Below are 13,004 nucleotides of genomic sequence, written 5' to 3'. Positions count from 1 at the left end.
TTTTATGCTACTTATTAACCTAAAACCTGGAGCAATTTTGTTTCAAATGAGTGGGGTATGTGTGTATGTCTGTGTGTGGGGGTGTGTGTGTGTGCCTGTGTGTGGTGATGGTGGTGACTGGATCAGACAAGGAATTTTCCTTTTGGCATCTCGACTGTGACCTCCTGGGGGCAGGATTGTGCTTCTCAGTCTTTTGGTTCCCTTGGACCTGGTGATGATTTAGTGATGACCCTACTGTTTTTTTCTGGGTTATAACAGAACCCAACAGGAGGGGTACACTTAAGAAAAGGGGATCCAGATCTTAAACTCTGAACCATATTCCTTAATCAGGGACTTGCTGGGCCTTAGCTCCACGCATCCCTTCTCTGGATCAGGCGTCCCTGGGGAGTTCTTATAAGGATTGCATGAGCCTTATTGTCGTGTTTGCTGCTTCCTGTCTTCACGACTCCCCTCTGGCACACCAGCCCCTCGTTCTGTGGCTCACCAGTTACCACAAGGCCCTTAGCCCTCTGGCTGTGGCTGTGAATCCCAAGTGGTTTTGTGAAGTCCCTGACTACCAGAGGCTTACTGCTTTCTATTCTAATTATTACCTCCTAAAGAGAGTGTTTATCATTTCTTAGGCCACAGTACAGACTGAGCCCACTTGCTGAGTTCTATTCACTGGCCCTGATGGAGTGTTACTTCATTTTATTTGAAATTTGGCACAATTACCCTTAACTGAGTTTGGGAGACAAATAAAGGGATTCCATGTAGGACTTCATCCAAAACATTCCTCCCAACCAGTGTCCCTTAGAAGGGCCCTTGATGGAGTGGAGAAACCCTCCGTCTTTCTTCCTTGAGTTGATTTATGGTGCTTTCCAGCCTCCCCACCCCTTCTGCCCCCTCGCCTCTCCTTCCTTTCCTCCTCTTCCTCTCCTTCCTTGCTTCCTTCTCCCCTTCTCTCATCCTTCCTTCTTGATTGCTGATGGATGCGTGGAGGCCAGACCTTGAGGAAACAGTTGAGAACTGACCCCTTGTTTGTGGGGAAGTGGGGAAAGACATTTACTTCTTCCAAGCTGCCTCCCGAGAGCCGCTCACTAGTCTCCCCGGGGTGGGGCTCATAAGCATTTGGCTACATCCCTTGCTGCCTGGGAGACTGGAGGCTTGGAGGTAGTTTTCTTGCTGCCAGACAGATACTTTTGGAGCATAAACTTGAGGGAAGAAGCATCAGTAAGAGAGGGGGTTGGGGAAAGAACTGTTTCGTTTTTTTGTGTTTTTTTTTTTCCTACTGCAAATAACCCAGAACGGGGCGTGTAATAATAGATGAGGAACTAAGGACAAAATGTCAGCCCTGTTTAATTTACCTGTTTGTCTTTGTGGGTTTCCGTTAACCCTTATTATTGAGTCCCCGTAGAACTATTTTCTAATTAAAACATATATGGTTAATGAGTTTTCAGAATAATAAAGTATTTATAATAGTCTAATGAAGGGCATTCTTTTCATCTTTATTTACTTAGCAGCATAATCAAGACCAACTTAGAAAGGTTAGATGTGGTCAAAAGAAATTTATGAAGAGTGGCTATTAAGAGACAGAGCATATGTATGCAGACTGTGGTTAAATAGCGGTAAGTAGGACGTGTTTATTAAAATGATGCAGGGATTTTATCCCTTCATTCTTGATGTCTCTTAGTACCTGACATTATACTGCTACGGTTTCCATGGAAACAGCACACACTCTTCCTTTCAGCTGTCCTGAAGTTCAAGCCCTGCTGTTGCAATAGAAATTCTCAGAAACACCTCCACTTTTATTAAAAACAAAAATACCAAATCTATGCAAAAAGTAAAAGCAAAAAAAGAGGGCAAAAAAAAAAAATCCATCGACTATATTGCAGAAAGGAATGAGAATGTGCGATATTTTCATTAAGAGGGAATCAAGAAACAATTTACTATGCTGGAGGTCGAGAGCGTCTGTCATTTCCTTCCCCTAAATTACCTTAGAATTGATCCTCCTGAGCCTGCCTTAACATCTGCACCTTTCATTTCTAATGCAATATATTCTACTATTTTTAGTTTTCTGGAGGTATCTCTTTTACTGACTTAAGAAGTCGTTTCTCTGTAACTCACAAAAAAATGTTGATTTTTGTCTATAAATTGTGACTTTAATACAGAGAGGTTAAATTTAGGATAGGAAAGCTGGAATCAGACATTTCACAGGCATTCACGAGGCAGGTCTCCTGTAGCCTTTGGTCTGCGTTATGGGCTAAGATGCTTTGGGTTGCAAGTAACAAAAAACTTAACTTTGGTCTGTATAGGAAAGTGGATTCATTGGTTTATTCTAACGGAGCATCCGGAGGCATGATTTGATCTGGGCTCCGGGTCTGGCCCTCTGGGATTTTCTTAACTCTGACCTCCATGTGCTGATACAGTCCTTAGCCCAGGGGCTTCACTGCAGAATGCCCGAGGCAGTTACCGAGATTCCATCGGGCTGCCACATGAGAGCCAGGAAATTAGAACATCTCTTTTAGGATCCCCTATAAAATAGCTTCTTTAGATCTGTAGTTCTGATTGGGTCAAGGACACCTTCTTGAGTCAATAACTGGGCAGGACGGAGGGTTACATTGATTGTCCTTGGGCCTGAGGCACGTGTTCCCGTCATGGGTCGTAAGGGCTGCGTGGCAGGGATGTGGATATCAATGTAAAAGCTGGGGAAGTTACTGAGAGGAGAGTGGAAGATGCTGGGGAAACAGTCACTGTCCCCAGATGTTTGGAAGAGAGATGTTGCTTAGAGTGCAATCGCACCATTTTTCCTATTCCTGATTTATTTCGATTTAATATTGCCATCTGCCCTCCTAATCACAGTTATCTTGTATTACTCGCTTTTTGTTCCTTGTATAGTACTTAAGACTTTTACCATACCATAAAATTAATGTTTATGCTGCTTACTGTTACTATGCTTGTTGTTTATTATGTTCATTGGTGTGTCCCAACCACTTAGCAAATATCTAGCTTTATAAATATTTGTTGACTAAATGAATGAATGATTCAATGATGAATCATTGAATCTGGCAGATCCTTTCTGCCCATGTATTGAGCCAACTTGCTTGCTCTGATTTTTGACAACTGGGGACAGTGCCCCAATCCCTATTTCTCAGATACCATTCCCTAGGGGCTTTTGTTGCTGCAGATTGTTGTGCTCCTGTAAGCAGGTGGCAGTAACCCCAGCCTGACTTGGCCATTCTGAGAGAGATTTGTTCCTTGATCTCTGAAACCCCTTTACTGGGTTGGGAATCAGATTGGTGGGATATATGAAAGATGTGGTTCCATGGTGAGGGCTGCGTATCTCTGCTTCAAGCAGCCAAGATCACTCTGGGCTGGAAGGAGTGCCTTCGAGGAGTTCTCATCTGGCCACTTAAGGTGCCAAGGGGGATCTGGAAGCACTTACCTTCAAGCCTCTCTGGACAATTTGAAGTTTAATGTCAACTTGAAAGCAAGATGTCCTCGGTTGGGGGTAGAATCCATCTCTACTCTCTACAGTGGCTATTCAGCCCAGGTAGCGTGGCTCATGAGCCACCCAAGCAGTTTCTTCACAAAGCAAACATCAAGAGCACCAGACACAGAGGCAGGTTGGGGAAGGGTCCTGGCAGGTAAATTTTCTGCTCTCAGTGACCTGGGAACAGGAATGAAAAATCATGCCGCTCTCTTGTGAGAAAGGCTAGAATTCACAGTGCTGCTTAGCTTGTTGCTGACTTGTTCGGGACATTTTGATTGCTAAGAGCACATGACAACTTTCAGTTCAGCCTTGTGTGTTGGCCTGTCAGACTTACCCAGGTGTCATGCAGTGGGTCCCACTTCGGTACCGAGGCTCAATTCTCTACCACGGGGTGTCGGAGTAAAGGATTTAGGAGACCACCCCATGGAGACCATGTCCCCAGATGTAACTTCCTCATTATTCCAAACAAATGCCTGTTCTGTGGGCTCTCTTGCCCTACACCTGAAGTCCCAGTGACTTCCAGAGATGATAACCACACTAGTCAATATTCCCATTGTGTTAGATGCAGCACTCCCAGTTGTAATCAGTCTCACTGTGATGATTATGTAAAAGATTCTGTTTCGATGGTTTTCCTGCCACAATCCTTGACTCTAGGTTAGAGAGTTACCCAAACAGTTCCCATTATTCAGGTAACTCTATGTAAGAATCACCTGAGGCCGGGTTGGTATTAAACATGTTTAATACCCTACACAGCATGGATACCAGGCAATCCGAATGGAGGCTGGCCAGTGAACATATCACCCCTGCCAAAGAACTACCTGTGTGAGCTATAATATCGGCCTTCAGTTCCCCTTCACCATCTGTGGATTAAATGATCACTTTTCAGAGTTTTCATGTGTCATCTCATCGTCTATTTCTCCAAGTTAGAAAGTTGGTGTTTTTTTTTTTTCCTAAGAGGTGAGTGACTTGCTTAAGGTCATAGGTAATCCAAATGTAATCTGAATAAATTCTGGAATCCCATGTGGTCCAATCTGTGTATGTAGTCTCATGCAAAGAAACACAACCTGGAAACCAGAAGTCATTATACATATTTGAAATCTTTTCAGTCCTTCCAGGAAATGACAAAGAAGAAAGTGTATTTTTAAAAAAGATTTATTTATTTATTTGAGAGAGAGAGAGCGAGCGCGCACACAAATGTAAGCTTGCAGGGGGGGAGGGACAGAAGGAAAGGGAAAGCGTCCCAAGCAGACTCGTTGCTGAGCATGGAGCCAATGCGGGGCTTGATCTCACCCCCGAGATCACAGCCTGAGTTGAAACCAAGAGTCCAACGCTCAACAGGCTGCACCCTCGAGGCTCCCGGAAAGTGTATTCTTAATAAACAGTTAAAGCCATCTTTTCTCTCCACTGCTTCCTTCCTCAGCACATTTCACATAGACTGCAGCTGCTACTCTCCAGGCCTCTCTGTTTTCCTCCTATCGCTCTCTCTGAAAGTGTTCCACAAATCCAACGTATGTGGGCTTCCACTGCTGAAGGGAGCGCGGTGAGGTTGTGTACAGTGGCTGGGTTGGCCAGGCTGTGGGAGGGGCTGAGGGACCAGAAGCCATATTCCCCGTGCCCCCACCAACCTAGACCTTCTGATTTGTGATGAAAGCACCCGGAACCCACTGAGAAATGCAGTTCTTGCAGCCTGGCAGATCTCGTGACAAATCATTTTTGTAAATTTCAGTTGAATAAAATTCTGAACCTCCCTGTGAGGTTACCTGTAAGAGCTGGGGTCCGGAGCAAACCCCAGAGTTTCTGGGGTATGTGCAAATGGAGAGTATGTCTCATTTTCACCTGGCACATAGTCAATACACAGTAAATATTTATTGCATAAATGAATAAACCAGGATAAATTGAGAAATAACTTAGGAAGAAAATGACATTAGGAGGGATGAGGGGTTGGATGGTTTTTGCCTGCCTGCCTGCTGGCCTGCCTGCTTTTTTTTTCCTACAAGAATGATTTGAATTGACCATCTACATTGAAAAAATTCATTGATTGATGGTTTCATTCTTCTGTTCGCTTTGTGCAGACCCTTTGTAATTTACTTTTATGTTCAGTCTCTGTTTTCTCTTCCTGTCACTTTGCCCCTCTCTTTTTCACTGTATGCATGAGAGTAATTTTCCATTACGTTGTTATAGCCAAAGGTCTCTGACAGGACGGCAGTAAAATGACACAGCTAAGTGATACAGATTTTAATGACTTAATGCGATCATAATTTCTAACAGAAACATACGTAGAGACAGGGGTGATGTTTTAAAAGACATCAGACTGGGAAGTGGACCATGGAAAAGGTGTGCATGAGAAGTAACGGTGGCAGGGAAGGAAGCGAGACAGGTATGAACAAAGTGGGTGGAGGCAGGCCCATAGAATAGACGCTGTTAGTAAAGAGGGAAAAGTCACAAAAGAGAAAAATCACATTTTGAAGGTATTTGAGAAAGGAAAAAAAAAAATGACAAAAAGAAAATGTGGACTGGCTTCTTAACAGGGAAAAAGAGCAAATAGGAAATTACAGAAAAAGGACGGAAGGCCTGGCCTGTCTTAGGAGCAGGCTGGGTGACAAAGGTAATAGCAAGAAGAATACTTAAGGTAATAATAGTCGATGAGGAAAGAGCACGGAGGAGCAATGCGTCTCAGAATGCCCAGGGTAGGAAAATCGCTGCACAACACAAAAGGAGAGAATGGAGGGAGTGCAAGCCAGCTGGCAATTATTTTTGAAACCTCATGGAAGATTATTAGGTTCCTAGGAATTTGAAAAGGGAAAGATACCAAATTTTTATTTTGACAGTGTGATGACAGTGCGTTAAAGTAGGTCACAGAGAACCTGTGGATTTGGTGGGCTTCCTTGGTACTAAGGTAAACTCTTGGTAAAATGAACAAAAGGGCTAAATGATAAGTGCATGGCTAACTTGCCCATTGGCTCACGTGTGGGTCTCTAAGAGCCGTGGGTCAGTTGTGCACCTGTTTGCACCCCCCAGCCCCCCACCCCGTGTGAAAGCTCACTGTTTGTTACTGTGAAGTTGACTACAAATCCACCTGTGGCAGATGTAAGCACTGTTCACCAGTGTGAACACTGTGTGTTCTGTGCACGCACAGAAGGACCATGACTCCTCATCCTTGTGCAGATGGTCATGAACTTGTCTGGATGGAAGCACTCAAGGGCTAAAGTGTGGTTTTCCATGTTCTTTCTTCCCCTGTGTTTTAAAATATGGTGTATTAACAGAAAATTTGAGGTATACTAAGGCCAAAAGATAAAGAAATGATCACCATTGTGAAGACAATTTACTATTCCTGGTTCCCAGGAGAAAGAGGCATACATCGTGCCATGCATGGGTCACACAGTAAGCCCCAGGATGCGTCACAAGGCAGAGGGAGAGGGAAGAACTACAGACTAGAACTTTTTTTGTGGTTTCTACAGGAAGGAATGAGAGAGGCAGGGTAGGCAGGCCTAGGATTGGCTAGTCTGAATTATTTCAGCAGATCCTAGGGCATAGGAGCTGTCCCTAGTTGTCTGGCTCCTGGCCCTGGAGTGATTAGGGCAAGTGGATAGTGGTCCTGGGTGTGAGAGCCCAATAGAAGAGGTGGTTGTGATGTTGTTTGGTTGGTTTTTAATTGAGAGTGTATCCTCGGGAGGAGGAACCTTCCCGAGGAGAGGTAACAGGAGAGAAAGGAGGCCAAAGCAAGGTGACTCAGGCACATCACTGGGTTGCCCAGAACAAGGCATGTCCAGCATATGCATGTAGGGCAGGTGTTAAAAGATCAAGTTCACAGAAGCTAGAAATATGGTTAGTATGCCCTGCCTCAGTGACCACGGCTGCACGTTCCCAAATGATCAAAGCAGCTCAGAGTGCAGCTACTAGCGGCTCATACCCATCACATGATTTTGCATGAGTGAGAAAAGAACTTCTGTAGTTATGAAGCCACTGAGATTTGGGAGTCATTTCTACCACTGCATAACCTACGTTAACCTGCCTAATGTACCACCACACCGCTTGTGGTGGGAATTCAGTGAGGTAACGCAAGTGAAACACTTCCCGACATAGTCTCAACAGTGTTAGCTATTATTATCATCCTTTCTAATCTTCTTCTGCTTAGTCTGCTCTCCTACTTGTTGTCTGGCATCTGATAAATTAATATCTGTCTCAAATAAGATCAGCTGACTTGTTGTAATATGTAGCTATGTGCTTTATGTTCTTGGTCATATTTATTCTCAGAATAAAAGAGTGAGGTAGTTGTTTCTGTAATAAGTAATAATAACAACAATAATAATTATGTTATTGTTGTTACTTTTACATTTTAAAGATGAGGAAACTGAAGATCAGAGAAAGTATGTAACTTGCCCATGGTCACACAGAGAGTAAGCAGCTGAGATAGGATTTGTTCCTGTCTGCCAGATTCCAATGCCTGATCCTAACCACTGTATTATACCACATCACACTTGCAGGATGCCTTACACAGTGGAGAGATTCAGTATGGTGAGATATTTAGCTGAAAATTCTGTAAAAATAAAGAATCTTTTTGGCACAGAAACAGCCCTCCATCACCTTCACTGTCCAGCTTTAATTTAAAGGTTCCCTTGAGGCAGCCTACTCTCTAGTCCCTTACCTTGGGAGATATCGAACATTGACCCTGAGGCTGGGACAAGATTGTAAAGTTATCCTACCCAGCCCACTGCCATGTTTCAATATGGCTTCTTCGACCTCCTTCGCATTGTGCATTCTCCCTCCCACCCGCCTTCAGTCCCTCCCCTGCATACCACTGATTGACTACTTTCTTCTGCCTTTCTTGCCTCTCCTAGAGAGGAGGAAAGGTCAACAACCACTGGCTCAATCTCCCTGAAAGCTAGTGGTGGCCATGAGAAACAGTGCTGGACCGTGGGACACAAATGGGGTCTTCTGGGAAAGACGTTTCACTTCCTGGTGAAAAGAGACAAGCACAAGAGGAGACATTTCTGATACCACCATTTTCCACTAGTCCCTGCCCTGAAAACAGATGTGATACTCGAAGCCACAGAAGTCATCTTACTACTATGAGGCAATGAGCATAAGGATAAAAAGCTAAGGCTTGTCAGTGACACGCTGAACCACCTGAAAGAGCCTGGGTTCTAGTGTTATCACTGAGCAGCTATGCTAAAAACAGTGGCCACTGGCCCCCTGGCCTCTCGTTATGTAAGAAGAACAAACCTCTTTTTGTTAAAGCTACTGTTGGTCGGTTTTTTCTGTTATTGGCAGCTAAATGTTCCTAAATTATATACCGTATCATCATAAATCTTCATATACATCATAAAATACCGTACTTGGAATTTATCCTCATTTGCATATCTAGTTCCCAATTTTGGAGAATTTAGATTACACCACTTTAACTACTTTAAATAATCCCATGTTGAACATCTTTGTATATAAAGTCTTTTCCATATTTATGATTACTTTCTTTACTCAGGATAGAACTTCCTGGAGTAACTTCAGACTCTTGACACATATTAACAAAAAGCTTTACAAAAAGTTTGCACCAATTCTCAACATTTTGCTTCTTGTAAAACACCAAATTATATGGACTCTATACTTGTTTCACAAATAAGGGAAGTGGACAATCTAAGTAAATCAGAATGAAGCTCTACATTCTAAATTTTGTGCATTTTCGTCTTAGGAAAAAATCTGCCTTGGTGTGTGTTTCAACTTATTTGGAAAGTATAAAAAAAACTTTCTATAAAATAAAGCATTACTGGTATATAATGGTTGTCTATGAATGCATCTTTCTTATGTTTACCAAGGTAGATGTCCTGGTGAGGGGTTGCAGGTGCATTAATTTGAGTGAAAGACTAGAATGGGATCCCCCAGTCTTTGTATGGGATCAGACGTTGGCATGCTATTTGAAGCACGCAGGTAGGGAAGAGGTGAAATGGGTAAGGTTGGGAGACATGGGCCTGGTGCATGTACCTTCAAGGCTTCTTCCCATGTATTGTCTCACTTTAGTGTTTAAATTAACTCATTATTGATTCCATTGTACAGATAAAGAAATGGTAGCTTGGCAGTTTAAATGCCTTGCCAAGCTCCCAGAAACAGTGGCACTGCTGGGATCTAGCATAGGTCTGTCTGAGTCTCATGTTTCTGCACTTCCTATGTTTCCTCATCTCTAAAAATGAGGAAAACGGTACATGCGGTGGTGGCATGACTTGCCCCATGCAGAGATGGGACTAGAACCCAGTACTCCATGCGCTTTACATTCCATGCTTTGGCCTCTCCAGGGAAGCAGTGAAAACGTAGTGAATGAGATTTAGCAAAGGCATAGCCATTGCTGGTATTTTGATTTTTCACGTGACATCGATGCTGTTGGATTATAGCAGTTAGGTCACATGTCCCTTACCCAGTCTGGGAGATAAAGTTAACCTGAGGAAACATCATTTATGATGATGAAGGATTTTCTCAAGGAAAAGATATCTGAGGGAGACAGTACTGTAAGCCCATGTGGTTAAAGTGCTGTCTCAAATTCAACAGATCTGGACTCAAGCCCTAGCTGCACCCTGTGTTAGCCAGAGGACACTGCACAAATTATTCAAATCTTCTGTCTCAATTTTTCCAGCTTAAAAATGGACATAAATAGTGGCATAACCCATCAGGTTTTTGTGAGGACTAATTGAGACAAAAAAAAAATACAACCACCGGCCTGTACATAGTTAGTGCTCACTAAATCAGACAAGTCCTAGATTGTGACGAATTTGTAACTGGATCCATTCCCTTCTTTATTTTCTTAGTGAGCTTTATCCCTGCGCTGAATGTGTCTTTCACTTCTCTGGTCACCATCTGGCTGAATGCCTTGAATCTAGGTTCTGCTCAACAGACTGAATGGAACTTAGATGTGCTGTTTCCAAAGGCTATATTTGGAGAAGGGTGTTTCACGCAGAAGTTTTAAAGTAGATCAGTACGATGGACTTCTAGTTTGCCAGCCTCCCTTGCAGAGGGTTGCGGTCATTTCTTTCTTAAGGATACAATGCAAGGTTTTAGCAGAGACTTGTCGCTCATTACCCTTTCTTCAGACTCAATTCAAATATCTTCAGGGGTTTCTAATTGCCTGAACCTACTTAAGGTTCTTCTTAGTACATTCAGTCACCAAATATTTATGCGATTACTTCTGGCACATGAATTGTGTGTAGAAGTGACATGTGTGCTTTTGGATCAGCACAGTTAGGAGCCAGCTAGGTGCCCCTTCCCTTGCTGAGATGAAGCCACATCTTCCAGATGGTGTAGCTGTTAAGATGCACATGACCTGTCCAGGCCCCAGTGGGCTTTATGTGAGTAAAAATAAATCTTCTTTATGTTAAGTCATTGAGAATTTGGGGTTTATGTGTTACCAAACAAAGATTAGGCAAGTGATTCTCAAAGTGTGGTTCAGGAGCCCCTAGGGATCCCTAAGACCCTTTCAGAGGGTTTGGCAGGTAAAAACAATTTTCATAATAATATTAAGCCACTGTTTGTCTTTTTCACTCTCATTCTTTCATGATCGTAGAGCAGAGCTTTCCACACGCTATGTGTGATGATGTCATTGCTCTGATGTCTAATGGAATGTGTCTTTGTGTATTCTTGTGTTAAAAAATGTCTCTTTTAATTTCTCATATGACAAATAAGGGTAGGTATAACCCACATAAACAAATGCTCTTTGGGAGTCCTTAATGATCTTTAAGAATGTAAAGGGGTCCTGAGACCAAAGAGTTCGAGAACCACTGGATTGGTCTACTTTGCCTAATACAGAAAGTATATGGGCAATTTGGAGTGGGATGTGGTGATCCCAGTCTTTTTTGTTCTTAAATTTAATTTTCAAAGCTTTCTTTATGAAGGAAATACAGAATAAAAAATAAGTGTTCTCTTAATTCGATAAAGTACTTGATAAAATAGTTTTTTTCCTGGGGACTGAGAAAGATTGGGAGTTGATGGGATAGTCAGAGATGGGTGCAGAATTTGAAAGCTTGGATCATAGAAAAATTAATGAAACATAGCAGAAGGAATCGTATAGCAGGCACATTTTATTGCTGAGCATGTTAGTCAAATGTTGGTTGATAATTTCTACCCATAACATTAGCAAGAATTTTAGTGACTAGAGTATGAAAAATAGGCAGGTAAGTTTAACAGGCTAGCTGTGCTCTAATTAATTATTAAATCAAAGGAACTAAGATTTTGTAAATACCTACTATCTGGCACATCTTTTATACACATTAATAATTACTAATCCTTATAACCCATAAAAAAGGATTTTGATTATAACCTCCATCTTATAGATGAAATTGACACTATTAGAATCAGAAATTTAGCTTTGGTATTTTTTTTACTCTAATGTCCTTACTTTTTCCATAATGCTAAGCTCACTTGATAAACTTACCAAGTCAGAGAAAGCAGAGATGCAGTTATCATGGGGTAGGGGAAGACATTTTGTTTTTGAACAGTTGCCCCTGAAATGCCATTTCTGCCCCAAAGATACAGTGCAAATTTTCAGCAAAGATGGGTTGCTCATTTCTCTTTCTTCAGATTCAATTCAAACATCTTCAGTGGTTTCTCATTGCCTGAAACCACTTAAGGTTCTTCTTTGTACATTCAGCCACCAAATATTTATTGTGTTCCTATTGCATAAGAGACACTGTCCTGGATGCTGGAGATACAACAGTGAACAAAACCCACAAACATCTCTGCCCTCTTGGAGCTTACATCAAAGAGGGAGGCTGAGAATAAACATGATAAATATATGAAATACATATAATAAATGCAAAAAAGAAAAAGATCAAAGAGGATGCCATTCTCGACAGTGTGGCCAGGGTAGTCCTCAGTGGGAAGGTGACCTGTAAGCAAAAGGCATGAGAAAGTAAGGAGCTGTGCATGTCCAGAGGAAGAGCCTCCAAGGTTGACTGAATGATGACATGAAGGCCGTGAGGTGGGGACTGCAAGAGCAGCAAGGAGGCCACTCTGGCTGAAGTTGAGGGAACAAAAACTTGCCCAGCCAATGGAGGAATTTGGGGCTCTCCTGTGAGCAAGAGGAGGTCTTTTTCACTATTGCGAGTCAAAGAAAGACATGATCTCCCTTGCAGTTTAGCAGAATCGCTGTGGATCCTGCACTAAGAATCCCGTGTGTGTAGGAGGGGAAGGTAGGAGCAGGGAGGTCTGGTAGGAGGATGTTAGAACCCAGGTGAGAGATGACGTGGCTCAGTCCAGAGTGTAACAGAGAAGGTGATGAGGAGTGGTCAAACTCTGGTTGTATTTTGAGAGTAGAGTCAACAGGATTTTCTAATTGTCTGTGGCTGTGAGAAAAAAAGGAGTCGAGGATGACCCCAAGATTTTTGGCCTGAGCATTTGGAAAGAAATCAACCAGAGGGGAAGGTTGGAGGAGGAGTAGGCCTGCCAAAGAACACCAGGAAGTTTTAGGACTCATAACACTGTGATGCCTGTTGGACTTCTCGGTACGGATGGTCTGTGTGCAATTGGAATGTGCAAGTGTGGAGTCCAGGACAGGCAC

This window comes from Ursus arctos, unplaced genomic scaffold (assembly GCF_023065955.2).
Source record: "Ursus arctos isolate Adak ecotype North America unplaced genomic scaffold, UrsArc2.0 scaffold_12, whole genome shotgun sequence".
NCBI classification, from domain to species: domain Eukaryota; kingdom Metazoa; phylum Chordata; class Mammalia; order Carnivora; family Ursidae; genus Ursus; species Ursus arctos.
The sequence above is the reverse complement of the archived record's forward strand: the minus strand, read 5'-3'. Positions refer to the sequence as shown.